Consider the following 22,664-nt stretch of genomic DNA (forward strand, 5'->3'; position numbering starts at 1 on the left):
TATCCCTTCCAGCATGAACCTCTGCTGCAGAAACATGTGAGGACTGTGAGCTTTAAAAAAAAAAAAAAAACCATCAATAATGGTAAATTAGAGAAACAAAACTCAGAAAAAGAAGTAACGGCAAAAATTTCCTTTTAATAGGATCTATTTAGAAAAATGCAAAAGTGGCTCCTTTTTTTAATACGACCAGGTTGACTGACAATACCACCTCATATGATGATTGGCTTTCTACTTCACATAACCTTACATAGATTTTGTTTTTTTGTGTTAATTCTACTTTAAAAAGAAATAAGAACATAAATTCATTTGTATAGGTAATTCAGGTCAACACATATTTTTATTAAAGTTACACAAACAAAACCATTTAAAAGTTACCTGGGTTTCCCAAATGATTGGCATACTACCTTTGAGAGATGCCATTCCACATAAATAGAACGTGAGCTATTCATTTTCACAGACATCTACAGGTATCATATAAAGCACGTGAAGTAAAGCATGCACTGGCAAAATATGTTGGAAAATAAGGTGATTATATGGATAGTTAATAACCACTCAAATTTCCTAATATCAGTAGTCCAGTGTTCCAGGTAACTTAGTCTGGGATAGCTAGGAGAGTTTATCTGTTTCCCTTTGCATGTAACTGATAGAGAATGTGGCTTGCTGTGTTATATAGTTTTGGTTAAAATTATTTTACTAGTTCTCAATCAGGTCAACAGATAAGATGCAACGTAATTATTTATAAGAAAATAATGTGTGTATAATATCATCAAATCACCAACTTTGAGAACCTCACACATTATGGTTTATCTTTATAAATAGGCATACATATATGTAAGCATTACTTTATAGATGCAGATATAACTATTACAATACAGTACAAATACAGTATTAGAAACTGTAAATGGTCCTTCATAATCTTTTCTCTCCTTTTTAAATATTAACACTTTTCATCAGGACTCATTGGTATCCTGAATAAAGACTTCATTTCTGAAAACACAAGTAGGTGTTGCCATGAAACTGTTCTAGCCCATTGATAGCAAGAGTTCTTCTACAGCAACCTCTGTTTTAAAAAAAGAAAAGTATGTATCTTTGTTGATTACCTTTCTTGATTGTCCCTTATTTTCTGCCAATTGGATGGCAGATGTGATTTTAGGAGTTGCACAAGCCAGCCATCTTATCTTGACTTAACATTATGGATGGAGGCCACATGACAGAGAGCCGTGGCAAATGCTCATGACAAATGCACATGAGAGCAATGCACAAACCACAGCAGCCTAGAACTGATTACTAACTCAAGAACTTCATGTGAAACCAAAATAAAACTCTGTTCTCTTTAAGTCATTATTTTCAGTTCCCACTTATAAATATATACATACACACATACATACATAATTGGAAACATAATCTAATGTGTTTTAATCACTATAGATTCAATATAAGTGCATTCTTACTTTCTGAATAATGTAATCACTGTCAATAAGGTAATTAATGTTAATAGTGAATGTGTTGTCAGGGCTCCTGAAGATTAGATTAACCTCATTGCCATCTGAGAGAGAAGCTGCTGGTTAATATATTTTAATTCCCTGGAGGCTCAGTGTCCTCCCTTAATTTGGAGTCTCTGCCAATTCATTGTCTTTTCCTTGAATCCACCCTCCCCTCTTCCTCTGTTTTCCTTCTTTTGTTATCTTTCTTTTGGCCTTTGAGATTGTTTCTTCTTCAAGCCCACCCTAAATTCAAATCAAAATTGCTTGTTCATTTGGTCCTCTGGCAGCAAGAATTTCCTTTGGCGCAGCAGATGCTGTAATATAGCAAAACTGCCTATTGATGTTCATGAGAGAAAACTTCCTCAAGGCAAGAACTGTGTCAGACACGTAGCACAGTCTTGATAAATATTGTGGGATAAATTAATGCATGCCTTAACTTAGTCCTCTTTCTTATTTTCACTTCTGTCATCACATCAGAAAATATTCGGCTTTTTAAAAAATAGGGTAGAATTTAAACATTGCTTTTATACTCTTATCTACTTCATAGAATAGCATTCCAAAGCCATTTTAACTTCCCTATCTTATTCAGCCTGAAGTGCATCTCTTTTCTCAGTTTCCCAAATAAAAATATTATTTTCAAATTAATATTGCTAATGAATACATTCTTTTGTCCATTGCTAAAAAATAGAGAGAAATGGGAAATTAAAGGTTAAATGCAAGTATCTACACATAGGCCAATATGTTGAATTGTGTAAATGCGCATCTCTTCTGATTCTCAGCATCCTGGCAGGTCAAATGCTAAGTAATAGCAGTGTGACAATGCACACGCAAGGAAGCCCGGAAAATATACCGTCCTCCTTATTGGAAAGAAGAAAGGAAATTCCTCGAGAAACATTTCTGGTCCTGAATCCTGAGAGAAGTTTTTAACATGATGTAATCTACAGAGGGCATTGTGCAATGCAGTGGGCAATATCATTCCGTAAGGTATACAGAAATTAATTTTCTATAGCCTATTCTTATGCTGCATTTCATAAAACTGAAAGGTGTAGTGATGAAGTGAAGCCCAGTGAAGGTGACTGGGTGATGGTGTCTAATTTGATCATAAAAAAGAACATTTGATTTTCCGAAGAAATAGAGGGGTGGCAGGCACCTTGGAGAACTCTCGCTTGAGCTCGTCTTTGAAGAACTGTTACTAAGAGCCAAACAGCAATTAATTCAAGGTTTTCCTGTAGGACAAAAGGACTGAAGTCGTTTTGTTCTTAACAGGTTTTTAAGGATGAATTTCTAAGCTTTGAAAAGCCATGTGAGTGCTATCATTTTTTCAAAGAGAATTAAGGATTCTCTATATTACTCTCTTCAAAATGGAGAAATTACCACCCCTTCAAGAATGTATCTACAGGAAAGACAAATAAAAAACTACTTTTTTTTTGTTTTGTTTCACATCAGAAGCCCTTTGAACACAGTTCTTGAATAAAACCTGTGTAAAGCCTTTGAATTTTTACAACATGGCAACTCAGAGAGGGATATGGCTTGAAAAAGCACCCAGACCAGGTGATGCCAAGTTTCTACCAAGGCCACAGAAAGATCCAGCTATAATCCTAAGAAACGTTTATAGGAATGTGGTTTCACAAGAGTCAGAAGGAAAAATGGGAAAGCGCATCTCTAATTGAATCGCTGTATTACACAGCTCTGTGGCATATTTGATCCTGAACATATAACTATTGGAGAATATCTGGCAGAAATAACAACTTCTGTGCTGCCACAGTGCTTTTTTCCTAGTTAAAAGGTGGCTTCTAGGTGACATAATTCTTAACACTACACCTACCTAGTTCACAATGAGCTATTGGTGTCCTCAACATATAAGGACACATTTGTCTTCGTTACTGTGGCAGACAAATGGTTACTGAGGGTCTACTCAGTATGGGCATCCTTAGGGGACAGGATACCAGCAAATTCAATCTGTTTTCATGAGTGGAAGAGGTTTGGTCATTCCACTACAAGGATAAATAACTCCAAACCTGCGTGCCACACATGTGTCTGATGCTCAACCAAAACTATTTGCCCTTTAAAATACACAAAGATTTTCTGCCATTTTGTGACCATATGAGCTGCATTTTAGAAGTAAATCAACATACTGTAGTTTCCAAAGTATGCTTTAGTACTTAATGGATTTTATACAATATACTTAACAGTTCAGCAGTGATAGGAAAGTAAATATTAATCTCCCTAGTCAATTAATCTAAACAGAATTGTCATCCTAAAGTCGAAGCATTTTTATACAGCTGTGTTACCCTGTGTCCAAAGGAATGGTATAAACAAAATCTGCGATTAAGGATTTGGCACTGTGTCAAGCACCTTTCTGACCTTTTAATTTTTTTTTTTTTTTTTTGGCCAGATCCGAATTATTTTGCATTTGATACAAGTAGAAAGGAATCTAGGCACAGAACAATGTAAGCAAACATAGTATCTCCTGTCCGACAGAAAGCCAGTGGCTGATGTGTCTGAAAAACTCAGTAACTGCTTCTCTTTATGAGCTTATGGATAGCCTGGAATGGGTATTAGCACTTACACTTCTTCCCTGAGTGTAACTTGAAGAAGATTGTGCTTAAAAACCTAAGCAATCTGGGAGCAGTGGGAAGCAGAAGCATAGGTGGGGAGCCCTGGGAAATGCATGCAAGACCTAAGAACTTGAAGAGAAGGTAAGTGGATGGTAGAACATATTTATCAATGATTAAAATATATTTTAACACTGACGTTCAAAGCTTTCATGATATAATTATGAACTTAACCAGTTACACTAGTTTCCTATTGCCATTATAACTACTGATCATAAATACAGTGACTGAAAGCAACGCAAATGTATTATATTTGTATTATATTTCAGCTTCAGGGGTCAGAAGTCCAACTCCACTCTCAATGGTCTAAATACAATAAGAGGAGGAGCAGGGCTGCATTCTTTCTGGAGACTCTAGGGGGAAATGAATCTGTTTCTCTTTTTCCAGCTTCCAGAGGCCACTGGTATGCCTCCTTGGGGCCACATTTCCTCAACTGCAAAGCCAGAAACATGTGGCCAAGGTCTTTTCACGCTGCCATTTATCTGGTTCCTTTTCTTCTGCCTCCTTTTTCCACTTATAAGAACCAATGTGATTACATTAGGCCCACCGGTATAATTCAATATCATCTTCTCATCTCAAAGCCAGCTAAATAGCAAGCTTACATTTCATATGCAACCTTAATTTTCCTTTTCCTAACCTAATATAGTCAGATTCCAGAGACTAGGATGTGGAACATCTTTGTAAGGGAAGGCAATCATTGTGCCCCTTACTACATGTACTATATGTGTTAAACATACATTCTTGTAAAATCTCTTTACTCCATAAAACCTTTGATGGATTCACTCATTTCAACAGAATGTCATCTTACCTCTTGCATTGTACACCTATCCCTCCCTGTACTTTCAATCGCATCAAGCCCAATCCCAGTAATAGAAATCACTGACTTTTACAAAGAGATGTTGAAATATTACGGCTTTGTCTTTTTAATGTGCTATGAAGACTGCCATTCTCTACCCTCAGAGGAAGCCTAAATATTACCTATTCTGTTCTCATTTTTCTGTGTCACATTTTATTCTCCTCTGGATCTACAGGGTAGTTTACTCACATCAACATCCTGTACATCACTAGGTGTACTCCTCGTGCACTATCTCCTCCCTTAGCTAAGAAGATACCAGAGGACAGAAATTGTCTAAACTTCACCTTTGCCTTTAGTAGGGGTCTTCACTTCAATAGCGTTGTTAGTAGAAAGATCTATTCCATGAAAAGTGACCCAACCTATGTTTCTTATATTTGGACGAGACCCATACTGCAGAATATTATCCATCCCTGAGCCATCCTTCAAATGCATTTTATACTTTTTATCACCATAAGAAGCCAAACTGTATAATTGTCTCATTATCTCAGTGTTTTTCTTTCTACATTGCAGTAGAGACTCAGCAGAGTTCATTGCCAACATTGCAGTAGAGAATCAACAGAGTTCATTGACGAATAAGATAACAAAAGAACATGAAAGTCTTTGAAAAAGAAAGACATGTTAACAAGATAAAGATAGTAGAAATGATTAAATAACATTTTGATGCTGTAATTATTGGACTAATAGAAGTTAGCGGTAAACGTTGAAATAGTTTACTCTAAAAAAGAACTAGTCGGGAGGCTTGATATGGAATAAGTTGGGTACTTGGTGATAGTTACAACTGAGAAAATTGCTTTTTTCATAGTTTGAAAATTTCAGTTATTAACTGTTAATATGGGGATTATAACTCAAACCTAGCAGAATTATTGGGGACCTGTCTCTGTCTATGGATAAGAATACCATCCCATATAGTATGTATGGGAAGAAGCACTTGTAGTATCCAAGTCAATACCTGTTTCTTGCAATAGTCTTGGATATTTTTGTTGTTGTTGTTTTTGGTAGTTTGCCTTTTGGTTACACATCTTGGGATTTTTCTATTCCAGTGTCCTCATTCCCTAGTAATCTAAAACATTACTCATTTTTCTGTCTATGCTTCTAATTTTCTATCCTCTATTAATGGTACTTCTCCTTTATCATCCTATACATTTCTCTTATTTTCAAAATTTTGGTAAGGCTTTCTAATGACACCACACTTAGAAGTACTATTAACTCTAGCAACAAAATAAGATTCAACCAAATCACATTTCTGTAAATAGCTAGTATAATGTATTAAAATATTAACAGCTCAAACCTAAATATGTCCTTCTTTGAGGAAAATCCCTGCAGTGACTACTAAGAGCTAAACCTGTTTCCATGTTTACACTATAAATCCTTTGTTTTAAAAGTTAATATCTCAGTTTTCATTTACTAAATGCATTTATTAAAACTCAACCAAAATATTATTGTGTTCACTTGGGACAGTAAAAGAAAACAGAATGCACGTAAGAAAAAAATGGAAGACGATAAGGATGTGAGATGAAATTAATAAAATGGAAAGAATAAGGAGAAAAGTTGGTTCTTTTTGTGAAATATCTTTTTGTGGTTAAACTTGGCAAAAAGTTGAAACTCCAGAGTGATATTTGCTTTTCCTCAAGTTTATAGGGAAAGCCATTTTTAAGATCTTAGCTGAAGAAACAGGAGAGTGACAACAGAGATGTTTCAGATGATTCTTATTACTAAAAACCTGATTAACCAGTTCACTTTATTTATTTATTTATTTATTTATTTATTGAGACGGAGTCTCGCTCTGTCACCCGGGCTGGAGTGCAGTGGCCGGATCTCAGCTCACTGCAAGCTCCGCCTCCCGCGTTTACGCCATTCTCCTGTCTCAGCCTCCCGAGTAGCTGGGACTACAGGCGCCCGCCACCTCGCCCAGCTAGTCTTTTGTATGTTTTTTAGTAAAGACGGGGTTTCACCGTATTAACCAGGATGGTCTCGATTTCCTGACCTCGTGATCCGCCGGTCTCGGCCTCCCAAAGTGCTGGGATTACAGGCTTGAGCCACCGCGCCCGACCCCAGTTCACTTTATTTTTAAAAAATCTAGTTACATGAAAGCTTACCTTGGACTTGTGAGAATTGTTTTCCATGTATGATACCACTGATCAGTCTAATCACTTGTAATTTTCCTTTTTAATGTTGAAAGTGGATTTTGGCCCATGCGCAGTTGCTCATTTTCTTCAGAAATTTCATAAGGATTTTTAGTACGAAAAGTTATTGAGCATGCAAGGTTCTGCGGATAAAAAGCTCCCTAAGCATGCATTGACAAGGAGGACCAGGGTTGTTACAGTTTGTTGTGTCAATGATTTGCAAATAATGGGTCTCTGGGAGATTTTTAAATTGCAGCTTTCACTCCAGGCCATGGTGCTTTTTAGGATGAGCTGAGTTGCTGTGAGGCTTGGCACTCTTCAGTGCACCTTAGGCAGGGGCTCTAATGCTTCCATTGAGATCAGAACAGCTGGCCATTACAATCAATCTCAATGACATATTTTTCTTGCATTTTTTTCTTTTAATAAACAACAAAAAAGCACACTCAAAAGACAATATTAAAGTTGTAACTTAAGCCAACTGCAGTGAAGAGCTTTCACAGAATGCCTTGAACATCATGAATCAAGTCATTATAGAGCTGTGTTTAAACCACACATGGCTTACAGTATGGCCACAATAGTAGTTCCAAAAGTGGTGAATTTGAGTCAGTTAAAATGGCATAAAAAGATATGACTCGTACATGAAATTAGAAAATGTGAGACAATCAAATAAGCATTAGAGGTAAAGCACATGAAGACTCTAAATTACACAGTAAAACAGTTCGTAGGTTCTAAGTTCAAATTTCTTAAAGTCACACTTCTGTTTCTTACTTAAGCTGAGTTTTATCTGTCACACTGTATAGCCCAGGATCCCTGAAGTTAATTTCATATTCTAGAATTCAGGAAATCAAGAGGATTTTCAGATCACTAGCATCCCTTAGTATTTGACAGCCTGAAGGAGATACGTGTTGGAGGATGATATGCTGAAATGCCCCATGGATATAACACTGGTTCATTTATTTTATGAGTTAAATGTACAACTTTACATTATATTTAATGTAAAACAACATTTTAGAAAAGACATTTCTTTATAGTGGATTCTCCCAGTAGGTATAATTTCACCTTATTAGGGAACTGATGGTTATTAATAAATACTACTTTTGAACACAAAAACATATATAATATGTTTATGATTGTTAAGAGTGCCTTCTGGGGTTGTTCCACTTTTACTTGAAAAGTATGGGCTCCCTCACTGCAAAGACAACTTCTTATACATTACTTAGCGTTCACTCAGCATCTATCATAAAGTCTGCCACAGTGGACAACAAATATTAGTTGAATTTCAGGCTACTGTTGAATGTCCACTGTGCTTATGACAGAGCTTATGTCAACATTTCCAAACAGCTCTGGTCAACATTGAAGAAGAAATTTCAGGATTATTCCAAAAGTTAGAGCCAGTGTGAATCAGACACTGACCGCCATCCATACAATGATATAAAATCATCAATAGATTGTTGAGAACATATAAGCAATGGAACTTAAATGAAGAGCAAAGAGATAATCCTGAGAGCAAGAAATGTTGAAAGGGGAATTTTTAACTCACTGGTGGGTTTAATCAAGAAAGTGTCACCTCCCTCAGAAGATAACAGTAGATGCTACAGAACAAAAAGGAAATAATTATGGAAGGAATAAAGATTTTCAGTAACTGCAATATACTGACGGTAGGGTTATTTAAATCTTACAGGAGGGGGAAAAAGGATTTTATTAAGGTAACTAACAAAAGAGATGAATTGTAGTTTTACTTGATTTCTTTTTTCTCCAAAATATTCCTTTGGTTTTACAAACTTTTAGCACAAAGCATTTGAACATACTTTCCTATACAAACTGGTAGTGGACAGAGACATCAGCAATGTATTGATGGATACAAGTCTAGTTGGGTGATGTAAATAGGAAATACTGGCTGATGGTAAAGTTTGAGATGATGATGAAGATACAGAACGGAGAAAAAAGCTCCATAGATGATTTGATGGGAGGTGGAGTCACCAGTACACAGGAGGATGTAGGAAGGGCCTGTTAGGCAGATTTGAAACCTGAAAGATAAGAGGTTGGGATATGTTCCAAGAAGTAGAAACTCAGACTTTGAGGGAAAGGGTTGAGGGACACAGTAATTTATTCTATGGCCAGTTTACTCAATACATTCTGACACTTACAGAAATTATAATAGAATTACCTTCTTCAATCAGTACTTCAAATTTTCCCAGCAACAACAACTATGAAACCATCCCACTTTCAAAGTCATACAGGCATAGTCTTAGTTTAAGATTGAAATGCCACATCCGTATGTTGAAGTGGGTTAAGAGAAATACTTTTGTTAGTACTACAATCCATCTCCAACCACTGGAAGTCTAACCAAGTATATGAATCTCGGGCTTTCTTTTTCTCTTCTCCTTAATTTTTGAAACATTGTACATCTTTATGTATATAAGCCGGAAAACAACCCATAAGAATCAGAAACGGGTGAAAAGCCATTCTGGGATGATCCATGAACTCACTGCCTTAGATAAACTAAGAATAGCTTTCCTTTAAATGCAATTAGACCTAAGGAGGTGCATGTGCAGTTGATGGGGTCACCTTCTAATTCACATTATCTAAACTCTGATGGTTTGCATTTCAGTCAATTGATTTTGACCTTAGATTTTGATAGCTGGCTTGCATACACGATTTCCTAGCCCAGCCAACAACTTTCCCGAATATGATACTTGACCAATATTTTAAAATCAATGACTGAATGAAATAAAAGAGAAGTCTTTCTAGAAACAATGAAGATTAGACATTAACACGTTCTTTATTATCAGAGTTAAAGAGTAGTACCAGAAGTATTTTTTCTTCTTAATACTTATTTTCAGCATCGTTTTTCATATCCCAAACTATTTTGGAGTCAATGACTAAATATCACAAAACAATGTCTATCTGCTATAGCATTATAGAAATAGAAAAAATAAAACAGAAGCACTAATCCATGCTCAAAAAGCGACAGATTTTCTCAAAGTAAGTAATGCTAATCACACTTGCCTATTAGGGTAAAGGCATTTTTAAGGAATGTGTAGTTTGGCCCCTTATGGCTCTGTATAAATGAATAAAGGGGTCTAATTTTTCAAGACTGTCTTCTTTAAATCAACATGACAATGAAGTATACAATATATAGTTCAATGTGGGTGCAGATGTCAATGTCAGTAGGTTATTACCCCATTTTTGGCATTTTCTTCCCAGAAGAATGTTAAAGGGAGTGCTTATTTTTCTAGAGTGCTTAAAGACAACTTAATCCAGACAAGCCTGTGACTATGTGTTGGCAAGCTAATGTTTTGACAAGGAATACATCAGTGCATGTGGACACTGGTGATGTATGAATCCCCCCAACACAATATTTCGTCAAAATATGTCTTTCAAACCAATGCGTCTGTCATAATTCCTGGGCCAAATGTTTAATGAACAGTTCTTCTAAACACTACTGTGAAGAGAGAATGTTATTAGTCGTCAGCTTTTCACATGCAAATGATTAATAGAGTGACAATTTCAAGATCAAAGTTCTTGCAGTCCTAGACAGATTTAGCAGTAAGTGTATAAGATATGGGTCTTTGAACAGGGATGGAGCCTCCCGATATGATCAGGCCAACATCCTGTCCAATATATAATATGCTCCCTTTCTGTCAGCATACTGCCTAAAATATTAGAGAGTAACATGTGGAAATGAGAAAATGGTGTTTCACCAGGCTTCTTGGACTAAAATAGAAGATGATTCAAATGTGCATTCACTAAGGAATTCAGGACTAATTTTTGATCCTGAATCAAAAACTATGGTAATGTATTACAAACACATTGATAAACACAATCTATCTATAATTTCTTCTATTTATCACACTGAATTCTTCTAAAGTAAATAAAAACATTTTACTTTTTGAGTATATGAAATTTCACAAAAAGTAAAATTTCAAAGATGTCAAAGCAATGTTAATATTCCCTTGATAAGAATGAATGACAATATTTTCCAAATGTTTAAGTGAACAACTTTCAAATTTTGAATATCATTATTTAATGTTGTTACATAGCCGATAACTTGAAAGAATTTGAGAATGTATTTTTGAATTCAAAACATTTTTGAGTATGCCAATATTATATATGTAAGTTATAACATTAGTAGCATCTAGAAGTTAATTACATAAATTAATTTTTTAATGATATGTGTACTACTTTTTAATAAAATGTGTATACATCTTATTGGTTAATATTTGGAGCATATTGCTTTCAGAAACTATATGTTGTCTTTCATATTTCAAAGAGAATGGAGATTATTTAGTGTTTAAAGCTGCTAAACTATACTTAAAACAATCTAAGAATATATAAAGAGTTGCCTTCAGTGACATGAAAAACTATTTTATTGCTGGCTGCTAAATATGTGAACTGTGTAGTGTGATGTCTCAAGAAAAGCATATAAGTTTATGTGCATAATGTACTATTTTCTATTTATAAATACATTGAATTTGGGTTAAGATGGCTTAACTATCAATCCAGTGTTCATGTGAATAAATGAATGACACTAAACTATATTCTGTTTTGTAATTACAAAAGAGACATTGTGGCAAAGGTCACTGATTTCCCAATGTATGATAAATAAATGTAATAGAAAATAAAATACTTAATTAACCTAATAACATAATTTAAATTATTTTTGTTCCAATTCAAATGAATTCAAATTAATGGCATTCTTTTTCATTCTGCTGCAAGGCTATTTCATGTGGCATGTACTGATTTGAAAATTTACATCAACTTCAATTTTTAGAAAGGCTAATTAATTATCAATGGATGGGGGGATGCCTAGGTTTCAAACATGCCTTTGTTGTGAAAATATCTCTTTACTTATGCTTCTCATTGGGCTTAAGAAACTTACGAATTCTGGTTATCACAAATTTGGGGAAAGACAGTCAACAACCAATAAACCAGCCATGACAGTAAGTGCTGGCCCCATGTGCCGAGGGTCCAAAAGAAATCAGGCATCAGGCCTAATAAGAATCAGGTAATGTACCTAATAAAAGTCAGGCAACAGGCCTAATGAAGCTTAGGCAGTGAAAACCAGGCAGTGGGCCTAATGAGAGAGAGGCAACAGGCCTAATGAAAATCAGGCAACGGGCCTGATGAGAAATGCCATAGACTTAATTTTGGTTTCTTTCTCCATGAAAGTTTGTATAGTGTACCCTAAGTGGATCGACTCAGAAACATACGTGAGACATGTTTGTTTAAGTGCAAAGTATCAGAAAAAAGAAGAGCCATTAGTACATAAGGTAGAGTCAACGCACAGTTTATATCCCTCACCGAATTGTGTAAGCACAATGAATTTGAAAACCATCAAAGTATGTCCACACCATCACAGCAGTAGTTTTTAACAAACATGTTCACAGTTCTAACTTAATTTATCCTGAGTTACTGAGTTTCTGTCTGGTTACCATGCCCTACTCAGCCCTAAAAGAACAGGCTCTAAGCTTTCCAGTATTTGATGCTTAGAAGGAAATAGAGTCATTAAATAATTTCCATTGTCCTGGCGTTTAAAGGAAGATTCAAAATAGAGCAGAGATGTCAAGCTTTCATTGACTTTTCTTTTTTCTTTTTAGAAACTATTTGAATGACTCTGTGCAAGGTACTGGGTGTTAGTGGGCTCTTCTCTGTTTTAGAGAGTTTTTAGTCCAATGGGAGAGACAGATCACATAAAAACTATAAAACTACAAACAGTGGAATGCTATATGAAGGAAACAAATAAGATATTATGATAGAGAATACTGGGGCAAAAGAACCAAGATGGATTGCGTGGCCAGGAAAGGCCTCTCTAGAATAAGAAGATGCACCACATGCTGCAAGAGGAGAGATGAACATTCCAGACACACATACCAGCATGAGCAGAGCAGGGCAGTGGGTAGAATGATTGAAGAAATAAAAGATCAGTTTGGTATCCACTGTCAATGAAATGAGCAATGTGAGATACTGTGGAAGAATCATGGAGGCAGACATGTCTCGGGACAATTCCTGTTTCTTACACTTAGTGACTTATAATCATAGGAAACATATTTATTCTCTTTTAGCTTTATATTCTCCTTGCATATAGTGCAATATATAATATAGTGACTTGTAGAATCTATCGGGTCAGCATTTGACTAAAACATATTTTTGCATTTATTCACTTAAACACTTCAATTTGTCATAGTAGTTGTTTTTTTTAAATCTTAAGGTAAAAAAGGCTAAAAACCATCTTGTTCATAAGCAATTGAAATGTTAACTTTAATCTTTACAAATATAAACATCATCTCATTTCTAAAACAATGTAATAATAAGCATGAAAAAGCAAAAAGAAAAATATATCAAAAGAATAGTATTGTAAAATTTAATCATTTTAAGTGTAAAATTATTTTAGCTATGTCAGTGCCATAGCAACAAAATCAAACATGATTGTCACATGCAAATGTGACTATGTAATAACACAATATGTATGGTAAATAAAATGTGTCAAATTGTAAATTATTTTAATTACATTAGTTATTCTTATTTTGTTTACTTTTTTCTAGAATGAAGACTGCAGAAAAATAACCGCAAGTTTTAGGACATATGCTTTCTTTTTGATTTCAAATTGAATTATAACAGAAACCACAATAACACAGAATAATACGTCTAACATGTGGTTTGCCTTCAGGAGATATTGAGTTTTTAGATTTTACCAAGTCCCTTGGAAGCTTTAGGGTTCTTACGATGCCTGGAGTCAATTTTGAACAACTTTGCAATTTACTATAGGGAATCTTAATTCAAATTCAACAAAACACTGAAAGAGGAAGTGTTTTGGGGACAATTAGGTTTCTCCAAGGATATTAATATGAGATTCCTTGGTGGGGAAAAGGAAGATGTAAATAAACTATATCTGTAATACTGTAATATGTTAAATAGTATTAATGATAAAAAATATATAAGTAAAAACTGTAAATCCTATCCATTTTATTGCAAGAATTGAGACTAAGTCTAAACAACAAACAAAAGAACACGAGAGCTGAACAATTGCCAAAACCCTATTTGGAGCTTCCATTTATACATTTATGATAGTCTTTCATTTGTAAGATCTTGTAACTTAAAGTTATCAGTGACAACAATTAAACAATTTTGTGTTTGTAGTTCCAACAATGCCTCTGCCTAATTTTAATCAATCATTAAATAAATACTTATTCGGTGCCTCCTATGTGTCAGGCAAGCATGATTTTAGGTGTGAGGGATATAATTGTGAACAAAATTATCAAAAGTACCTGACTCCCTTCTTTCTTTGCATATCTAATTTGTAAATTGTTGTATACTATCTTTTGCATTGTATTAGGACATCTATTGTCTTTTAGCAATGTTAATATTGACCAATAGATTGAGGTGCTGTCAGCCTGATTCATTAATTATAAAGTTCCCCACTGGCTTTTATCTCATGTTTTTTTTAGCCATGGATGATCATTTCCTAGAATCCTTGCATTTATTAGTTGTTATAAAATGATAATATTTTGATTTTTTTATTCTCCTGCATTTTATAGAATTGTTTTGTAAAGAACAACTTTTCTTATGAATTACTGTGTTTACATGAAAAAAAGTTTGTTCAGAAAACATAGGTGAGATATTTTATTCTTACCCTGTATTTACCCATTCGTAGAATAATGAGTTGACCACAAGATAGAGAACCAAATATAAAGCAAAGGTAAGGTGTTTTGTTTTCTTTCCCTATTATTATAAGCTCAGGAACATTAACATATTTGATATGTTTAACTCCATTGCAATCCCTGCTTTGTGTGACAGTCTAATTGCTGGAAGCTGGCTTCTGGAAACTTTTAATAGGACTTTAGAAGTCTTAGATACTACCATGCAATCTGGTAGAATATAATTTTTCATACTCATCTTGAGGAATATTTAACCTAAGTCTGGGGTGACCTATTTCTCCAGGAATCCCTGGTTCCTTGTTTTTTGAAAGTGGTGTTCAGAGACCACATTCCAAGTGCTATTGGTGCTACATGATGGGCCTGAGCCTTTCAGTAGCAAAGCTAGAAACTACTTCATAGGTTATTTTTTTCTAAGAAATTAATTGTAAGTTTATATTGTAAAGTGTTTTTAACTTTAAAATCATGCTTACTCCAGTGGAACTTATATTCTCATGAGTGGAGACAGACTTTGAACCAAAGTATTACACCTTATTTAGTGATTACTCTCCGTATCAGAAGAAGAAATATAATTTAATTCTCAAATGTGCTTATGATTTTCTCCTAGTGCACGCATTAGTCTTCTCAACTCTCCTTATACAAAGTACTATTCAGAAATAACACCATCATTCATTCAGTATTTTGTGACAAGAGCCAGTCAATTAAACTTGATTATATCACCTTTAATCTTTCATATTCTACAAAAGTGAGTATTTCATTTTGGATATCCTTATCATCTTGGATTCACAATGGCCAAGCAGACTTCTCATAAAGATGACAGAGTTTCTGCTAATTATCTTTAAAAAGATTTAATGAATAGCATTACAATAATTTATCTTACATTTCCTTCTGAATAATTACCGTTGTGACTCACTAAGAGGAAGAGGAAAAATAGAAGACTTCTTCTATCATTTCCCATTGTCCTTTTCTTCTTGAGGTATTTAGTCATAATATAAATTATTTTAATGTGAATATTTAATTTAGTGAAATGAAAATTACAATGATGACAAATGCATATGATTTTAACTACAAGTAATAAAACTCAACACAAGACTTTTACTAAAGTATGTAAAACGCCGTATTTAATGAAAATACTGTAGAAAGTTGTGGCATGACTTTATTATTGAAAAATCTCAATCAATAAACTATCTGTAATTTCAGTGAGTATGCCATCAAATAAGGTGATATTGCCTATCGCAGATGTTACAAAAATAAATTCCAAAGGCATTTTTTTCCTTTAAAAGTTGAATATGTTGTCATATATTAACTTTCTGTAGTCAAAACCATAAAGAAATATTTTCAAATGTATAAAATTCGTGAAATGATGTATACAAAATGAATACTTTATATTGCATATATGTATTTGTATGTGTTAAGCAACCATATATTGGCACATATTGACCAACTAAATTAAAATCATAGTTTTCCACACACTTAAACTATACTTACGTTGCAGAAACAACTATGTTATCAATGAAAGAGGGAAAAGCAATTAAAATTCAGAATGGAACTTTATTGTTAACATGACAATAGATTAGTAATACCCAAGTCTGCACATTGAAAACCCATAGCATTAAATATAATGACAACAAATGGACTAAAGTGTTGGAACTAGTGAAAAGAGAAGACCAAATGTCAAAGTGTGGTGCAGATATTCACTAGTTGGAACACTGATGTGAATGAATAAATAAGTAATATTCTGGATTTTGCGAAGTAGTAAAGGAAAGAAGAATAACCTTTTATTTAATCTTACTGGCTGAGACATAAGAGTGTCACTTACCAGACATGGACTTTCTACTCCAAATTCTCATTGATATAAATTATCGCTGAACCAACCGTGGTGGTTCAGCTTGTGCCTTTTGCCACATTATCCATCTCTTTAATGCATCTGTTTGAAGTTGAACACCCATACTATAGCAGAAATATATTTTAGTAATAACACTATTAATATTATCATATACACTAATAATAATACTTAATGTTATTATTTACTATTCTCTTGTGATTTAATTTTTTAAAATATCAGGAAGTACTATGTTTTAGGAAAGTTCTAGCCACGTACAGTCTATTGTAATTGACACATTAACACTATAAGATAGAAAGTACTTGTGTCTTCATTGTATAGATTAGGAAACTGAGGAACCTAAAACTTGTGATTGACTAAGTTAGATTTGATTCAAGGTTTGACCAAAGTGCCCTATGGAGGGACAGAAACGAAGAGGAGGGTAGGAAAGACAGAAAAAGAAAGTAGAATGAAAGATTAGAGATAGTACAAGCATCACGGATTCTATAGAAATGTGTTGGATTTAGATAGGTCTCATTTTTTTTTTCAAGTAGGAATCAACAAACAGCTTATACACAATGACACTTTTCTAAATATTTTTGTAGGATATAGGAATCAGACATTATCCGGAAGATGTAAAGAAATTTCTATGTTTCTCTGCATTACAGGCAATATAAGAAATTTAGGAAAATAGTTTCTTCTATCAGTTTCTTCAAATTTAATGAAAAAGGTGATTTTTATAGTCATGAATAAAGAACAAACAATTTAAAATTACACCGAATTTGTCTGACATAAGCAACAGCAATAAAAAGAAATCCAATGAAGAGATCTAGAAACCCATTAAAAACTTAATTCTACATTTGCAGACTGTGGAAATGATCCTTCTGAAATTAAATGATTTTCACAAATTCTTGATACATTGAAAAGAGAACAGAAAATATGAAAATAATAGAAGAAAGGATTATAGAGAACAGGAAGAAGGGACTAAGTGATTGTAATTTGTAAAAACTAATGTTCCTGAAGAAGAAATCAGAATAAAATGAAAAGAAATGCTGAGGGGCATGATTAAAGAAAACTTTCATGAGATAAGATTTTCAAATTAATTGGTGTCAATTGGCAAAATTAATAAATCCAACGCTTATTTAGATATAATCTGATAGCAATTTAGACCTTAAAAGACAAAGAAAATAACTCTATATGCATCTAACCAAAGGTAAAAGGAAAACATTATATATACTCAGGCAAAAATGTTGATTTTAGAGTTTTATTGGGAAATCTTTCTATTTTTGTTTTGTTGTTTTAGAGGTAGGATCTTACTCTGGTGCCCAGGCTCCAGTGCAGTGGCATGATTATAGCTCAATGCAGCCTCAACCTCCTGGGCTCAAGCAATCCTCCCTCCTCAGTCTTCTGAGTAGCTGGGGGGAATGCAGGCATGCACCACGCCTGGCTAATTTTTTTTTAAATTATTTTATTTTTTATTTTTTTATTTTTAGAGCCAGCGTCTTCTTTTGTTGCCCAGACTGGTCTTGAACTCTTGGCTTCCAGAGGTCCTCCTGCCTTTGCCTCCCAAAGTGATGGAACTACAGGTGTGAGCCACCATACCCAGCCTTGGGAAATTCTGAACACTGAAACTAAATGGATGATTTCCTACAGAAATTCTAGAGACAGATTCAAATATATAATTAAGGGGTTGTTCTTACAGTAATATGATAGGAAAATAATCTGAGATAACAGTATCCACGAAACACATTATTTTCATCCCCTGACCCGAGAAAACTTTTTTAAAGATATGATTCAGCTAATGGGAAAAAGAATCAAAATGAATAACTCAAGATTTGGTGATTTTTTTCTCTACAAAAGTAAAAGAAATATGGGTTAACACTGAGATTCAGTTAAACAGAGAGAAGTATAAAATATTGTAATATAGTAAAAATATATATTTATTATTGAAAAATAATAAATTTTCAATTTATTTTGAAATACTGTTTATGATTTAAAATCTCACCCTATGATCCCAGGTTACATTTACAAAATATATGAAATTGACCTGGATGGAAAGAGAAAGAGAAACAAAAAGTGTAAAAAAATTTTTTTAGTTTTCAATTTTTATCTGTGTTACAAATAACTATAAAATATCAAAACAAACTACCTATAACCTGTACAGAAAAGACTGACGGTAAAGAAAACGATAATGACAAAGGAAGCAAGCACATAAATAACATTTAAAAGTGGAGAACAATATGACAATTACTATATAGATCTTAAAATGCCTATACAAATTGAAAGGCATTTATTCAGGGCATAGGATATTTCAAAAAAAAAGATAAAATTCGAAAATATGAAGAAAAGATACTAAACTATTAAAAGTGACTACATAAAGTATATTACAGAAGACCTTAATTTTCCTTATATTTTCTTAAAAGATAGTTACTAAATATTTTTAGAAACAACAATATGAGATCTACCCCCCAAAATCAATTTGAGACAATATTCAATAAAGGAAAACTGGGTATAAGTAAAGATATTTCAGATTTTAAAAACTCAGCAAATTAATGATGGCAATTTTAATACAAAATTCATTACAATAGAAAGGAAATAGTTAAAATTGAGGATGAAAATAATTCTGGTAACAAGATACATCATTAGTAAATTCAGTTGTGTTTTACCCTTGTGCACTGAATAACATAATCCCAACACAGTTAGAAATGTAAATAATAGTATAATTCCAAACTTAACATTAGAGAGCATTCAATAATTGATTTCATACATTTTAAGGAATGTGTCTAATACGTAGAAAATTATGTATTTTTAAAGCAGAGTCAGCTACTGTTTTCAAAGGATTATTTACTTTACATAAAGTAAAATATGTAGCAACCCTTCTAACATTGTAACTTGAAAGCAAAAATTTTACCAAAGTGGAGAAGGAGGAGTAAGAAAAAAGATAAAGGCAAAGAAAGAACAGAAGGAGAAGATACAACTATTTAATAATTATAGATGTAGCAAAATGGGAGATTATAGTTTTAAAGACTGATTATTTAAAAGATACAATAGTATACCACTTAGAATAATTCTTTAACACATTTAGTACTATAAGATAAACTATAATTATTGCAACTGTGAATGTTAATAAACTAAATAGTAAATGGTGGAGTTTTTAACATTGTTAGTAAATCGTTTTTAAAGTGCAGAACATACATTTGATATGTTAAATAAGCAATACACGTCAATACTTCAAAACTTTCACTGAAAAAAAGGAATTAGATGTTAAAATGATATTTGCAATTTCTCTCTAATTGGTTTTCAAACCAGGACTTCTGTAACCTTGGGGTACATTCAGACTTTCTGAGGTACAAAGAGTATAGAGAGTTTTAAGGAAATTAACTTTCAATTCTTCTTTCCATTTTTGAAAACCAAGAACCTTGGAGTTTACTTTTTAAGGTATTTTATTTCATCCTCAACTGAGAAAAAGGAATAAAGTCTTTTTATTTCTGTTAAGACAGAGGGTAGCAATTTTACATATCTGAAGCCAGAGGATATAAATTTCACGTGTTTGCTTTAATGTTACCTGGCTACTCCAGGTCTTCGGCATTAAACAGTGTAGAGCAACAGAGGAAAATTGATAAGATGTAGCTAGATGTAAACTAGGGAAGTCAGGTCAAGAAAGCGACGGAAAAGAAGCACCAATAATGGTAATGCAGTTTGCTCTTGGTACTCTTTTTAGATTGAAATTATAACTATTAAGTGGAATATAAGAGTGATGCTTGCACAACTTCTTGGGAAAACATAACTGAGTTGACTATTCCTCTTTGTCCCTTCTGTCTTTGCAGGCCATCATTGACTGTCTTCTATCATTTGTTCCCTTTGTTACATGTGATTTTGGGATACATCTACTTCCTGTTGGTGATTGTGTATGTTAAGCATTATGCTAAGAGTTATGGGTAAACATAAATTAATAAAAAATATTTGGGCGGTAGAATTTTGGTAGAGTTCGTGGGCACACAACATTCAAAATGCCAAGAGAGAGATTTCACATTACATGTTAAACCTGACTTGGAGGAACAGGTAAGTATTTCATTAGTAGAATTTCCAAAGCCCTGAACTCCTATCCTAATTTACTACAGGGAGGAAGAGAAAATATTAGGATCATCTTTTCAATTTTAGAACATAAGAAAGCGGGATAAAGGTAAAACAAACTAGTCTAGGCTCTCTTGTTATCTCATCCTTCCTATCAGATCAAGACGTCATCCTTCTGATATCAAAAATAGGCTATGATAAGAAATTTAAAGTATTTAGACTTTATATACCTTACAGTCTTCAACTTTGAGTTTCTTTCTAACTCTTAAGTGGCTGAAATTGACCCCCAAATTACTCAATGTATTATGATAAAATTAGCATAATGGGAGAAAGAAAAGGCAAACTATTATATAAACGTGTGCCTATTCAAAGCCATCCTAACATACATGCTAACTAATGGGTTAAACAAAGAAAATGAGTTTTAAAATACGAATATCAGGTACTGTGTAATTTTAATATTGTACTTTAACACTACCTTCTTCATTATACAACCACATTTTTCCAGGAGTGGAGTGACAAGGAGAGGAGTAGGAGATGAAATCAGACAGGCCAGAGCTTTGGTTTTTTGCTCTAAGTGAAATGAGAACCCATGAGCAGGTCTTAACAGAAGGAGTGACATGATCTGATTCATGTTTTAAGAGGAGGATTCTTTTGGCTGCTGAGTTAGAATACACTGTGGGTAGTAAAGGTAAAGGCAGTGAGAACACCTAGGGGTCATTGCAGTATTCCAGGCTGGAGATGGTGGTGGCTCAGTTGGAATAGCAGTGCATGTGCTGTAACAACCTCAGCTGGGAAGCAGTATATGTGGCGTTATGACCTCAGCTGGAACAGCAATGCATGTGGTGGTGTAATGACCCCAGCTGGGTAGACTGTATGTGGTGAAATGACCTCAGCTGGGTAGCAGTGTGTGTGATGTAACAACCTCAGCTGGGTAGCAGTGTACTTGATAAAACGTTGGCATACTCTAGATTTGTTAAGAGGGTAGTGCCATTAAATTTCTCCACAAATTGGTTGTCACGTATGAGTGAGAAGAGGAAGTGATGGAAGACTTCAGTGCTTTTGGCCTGAATAAGTGGAAGATGGCACTTCCAGTTAGTGGAGACAGGGAAGACTAAAGGTAGGGCAGGATTCAGTAGAGCAGGTGTTCAGTTTTGAATATGATGAAATTTGAGAGAGGAAAAACTTTTTCTACCTCTTAGTTTTTGTGACTGAACTTAAGAATTAAACTGACATAAGACAGAGTAACAAGAGAAAAATATGCGAGGCTATTTAATATTTTTACTTGCAGAGGGGAATCTTCAAAAGAAAAATGAAGACCCAAAGAAGCCATTAGGGTCAAAAGCTCATATGCCTTTTTAAGTAAAAAATGATAAATTTTGATGATGTGAGAAGACAAAGGGATTTGACTGAGGGCAATAAATTGTAAAATAAATGAAGTGATTAAGAAATATATGGGGGAAATGAAACAATAAGGGTTATTTTAGTAAGTTTATTCTTCAAATCTATTTTGGCATCAACTCCCAGTCTCTAGTGGTGAGAATGTTCTTCTCTTCCTGGTACAGAGAGAGCACCTTTCTCATGGGAAATTTTAGGACCTTGTTGTAAGTACAAAGGGGAAGATTAGAGAGCCTTTCCTGCATCTGCTGTTTCTCTAGCGCCCTCAGCTTGCAATAATCAATATGTGGTATATTTTAGAATGACATACTCTGAACCACTCCAATTTGAAATGTCTATTCGACATCCAAGCAAAGATGTAAGTAGGCAGTTGGATATATAAGTTTAGAGTTTCAGTTATATAAAATAAATAATTTTTAGACATCTGTTGTACAACATCATACCTAAAGTCAGCAATGTTGCTTTGTACACTTAAAAATTTGTTAAGAGGTCTCATGTTAAATGTTCTGACTACAGTAAAAAATAAATAGCCTCTCTGTACTCCCATCTCTGAGAGCTATGTCTGGGTCAAAAAGGCTTTCTGATTTCAATGTTGTGCTTCCTAGAACTTGCACCATCATATAATGCTTTCTTCTTTATA

This window comes from Colobus angolensis, unplaced genomic scaffold, assembly GCF_000951035.1.
Source record: "Colobus angolensis palliatus isolate OR3802 unplaced genomic scaffold, Cang.pa_1.0 Scaffold41, whole genome shotgun sequence".
In the NCBI taxonomy this organism is placed as follows: domain Eukaryota; kingdom Metazoa; phylum Chordata; class Mammalia; order Primates; family Cercopithecidae; genus Colobus; species Colobus angolensis.